Source organism: Macrobrachium nipponense, chromosome 3 (genome assembly GCF_015104395.2).
Source record: "Macrobrachium nipponense isolate FS-2020 chromosome 3, ASM1510439v2, whole genome shotgun sequence".
NCBI lineage: Eukaryota > Metazoa > Arthropoda > Malacostraca > Decapoda > Palaemonidae > Macrobrachium > Macrobrachium nipponense.
Window position 1 is genome coordinate 83416538 of NC_087202.1, and position 3043 is coordinate 83419580.

Genomic DNA, 3043 nt, shown 5'->3' on the forward strand with positions numbered 1-3043 from the left:
CCGTATTAATTTCATAATGAGCCTGTATTCTCACAGAACCAACCAAATGGCTTTTACACTTCCTTAGCAAGGATATGCGAAATATATAGGAAATTTTCAAAATAATTTGTTTATTTACCCAGATATACAAACCATCGCCTTTTATGTAGGAGTAAAGCTGGAATGGTTGATGAACTCAGTAAATGACATTAAACTGGTGGTTATAGGGGAATACTCTTCACTTCCATCACTAATCACTTTTTCTTTCAGCCACGGGGACAAAGCAGGGTGGTTGAGTTGGAATTGTGATAAAAAGCTCTGGTTTGCATATCTAGGAAGAATAAAGATTACTTAAAAAAATAATTGTTCCACAGAAATATAAATCTTTGCCTTTGTTCCTTAGGTGAGATAGTCTCTTAGAATTGACTGGAGTTGAATCCTATCCTGAACTATCACCCTCCCAGCTGCATATGTGAGCAGGGGATGCAATGACTCCTGTAACCTCCTACTCTGAGTGGTAGCTGGGCCCTAGGTGCTTGAGAGTGGTCAGTCAAGGAAAACACCAGGGAACCAAGAAATCCCCCAAGAGGGAATTCGGGTTGGAAGACCGCTAATACAAAGTGATGGGTCCAGAATGTAGATCTACCCATAACACCCAAACCCTTGTGAAAAATCAAAGCAGGGGAAGACACTTCCTAAGAACCATGCTAAGATTAGGTGCTCTAAGTGTAACTAGTTACCTGATATCTAGCCTGACCCAGCTGGTACTTTGGCCTAGATGCTGCTCTGGTAAGGAGACAGTGAAGCATGAGAGTCCAGTCACTGCATTCATACCCCTAAACTACACTAAATAAGAAGGGTGAGATACTTGTCTTGTTTAGAAGCCACAGGTCCCAAGGAGAAATATCCAGGAACTTGAGGGCAACAACCCTCATGAAGAATGAGGAAAGGGATCCTTGACTATGCTAGAAACATGCCCTCATTGTATGGAAAACAAAAAAGTTCTCTCGAATTGCTAAGGATGGTCCCATGCCCTGTTTTATAGGTTCTCACACTAATAAGGTGAATGACAGCTGCTCACATGATTCACAAGTTCAATGGATACCTTAGGAAGCCAAAGAGAGAGGATTCCTAGATACTCTTATGCTTTCCTATACTAACAGAAAAAGGTGCCAACACTGGACCAAGAGCATGGGTCCTTTTCAGGTGGTACCTTACAGCTTGCATTATGTGTAAAAAGCATCTAGTCTGGATAACCCACCAATCAAAACTCTGGATGGGGTCAAAAGAACTCGTCTCCCACCAAGAATGAACTAACAAATTCTGAGATTTGCCACAAACTCGGGAATGAAAAAGCGACAAAGACCCTCTCTGAGGACAAGATAAGATGCCAGGGAACTCCTTGACATGCTCCCTGAAACTAAGCAAGACAAAGGATAGACTTGCGATAGAGTGAGCTCTAAGTCCAAGGCTTCACCGCTTGGCTGTGCCAAAAATTTCATAATCTAATCTAATCTAATCCAAGGCTTCACAAAGTGGTTCTTAAGGTGCTTGGGTTAGGGTGCAAAAGATGGGCTACCTCTCACTTGGGAGGAAGCCACTGAGTAGGCAACAAACTATCATAAACTTCTTGTGCATGGATAATTCCACCATGACAAGGAAATCCAAGCTCTTCAGTCTGAAACCTGCCTTATGGTTGTGTGAAAGTCCTACAGCTTGTCTCAGTGAATGTAAACAAGGAAGTTGGTGACCTGCTGAACAAGAAGAAGTCGGTGCCCTGCTGAACAGACACACTGATTGAAGAGAACCCCCCTACCCAGGAAAGTAAGCAGATCATCTGGAAGTCTCCAAACTTAAGGCCAACAAGGAGTAGCCAGGGTCTTTTTGAAACTTTGGGTATCAAAAAGTGTTGATCAACCCCAAAACAACTTGAATTGTGGAAAACATAAGCTTCCATGTCCCAGGGATACTGGAATGGGACTTCTGTCACTGGTGTAACGGCTTGTTTTACCGTCACCAAAATACTATTCAATTTTCTCTTTAAGTATCCATATACCACTGATACGAAGTCCACAATAAGGTGGAATCATACCACAAACTCAATTTTCAAAGTGCAAGGATGAATTCAAGGGAGGAGTAAACAAACACAATGAAAAACCATAAATTTAATACATAAAGAACCAGACAGAAAATACACCTGAACCTCTTTAAGAACAGGAAATAAATGAATTACTATCACACTTAATAACAATTCAACACACGTATACAAAATTAAGATAGCATAACCAACACACTCAAACCAAAATAAGGGGGCCCAGAAAGGAGGAGGAAATCAAAAAGAAAGAATATCCTGACGATTACAGGCTAATACCAAGCTTGTCACTAAAAATCTTCATGTTCTAAAATGCTTATTATTCTTTTTAAAGAATACAGAATCCTCCACGTTTGGAGGAGTGGTACCACAGGTGGTTAATAACTAGGGGGCCCAGTCGAGCAGTCTCCACAGAATCGCAGCCGTGATCAATGCAAAAAGGTATTAAACAACCTTACCATGGGACAGCGAGATCCCCCTGGTTTTATAACTGAACCAGAGGTGGTGCGGTGATTCCCAAGGACGTCCAGATATGTTATCTGGAGAGATCTCCCAATCTGAAGATAACAGATATTCAGTGATCCTCGGGTCTTGCAGATACGGGTAAATCACCAATAGAGGCTGCAAGCACCACGAAGCAAGAGACGGCAGTACTCTTAGTGCACGAGGCAAGGTCAAAAATCATCCAAAAGTGACAAGGTCCAGAGAACGACTGCCTGTTCTCCTCCCTTAAGCCAAGAAGTTACCCCCCCCCCCTTTATCCACAGGGGAGGGACCACTCACACAACCTTCTTAAAGATAAACACAAATGTTAATAACAAGCAAACAGTTGTTATACAAAACGACAAGTGAAACTTAAAAACTAGGTTTAACAAATATCAAAAAAAAAATAAATTTAATAATAATATTTAATGAAAAAGGATCACATACTGACACCTCCATACCAAGAGAAAAAAAAAATTAACAAAATTT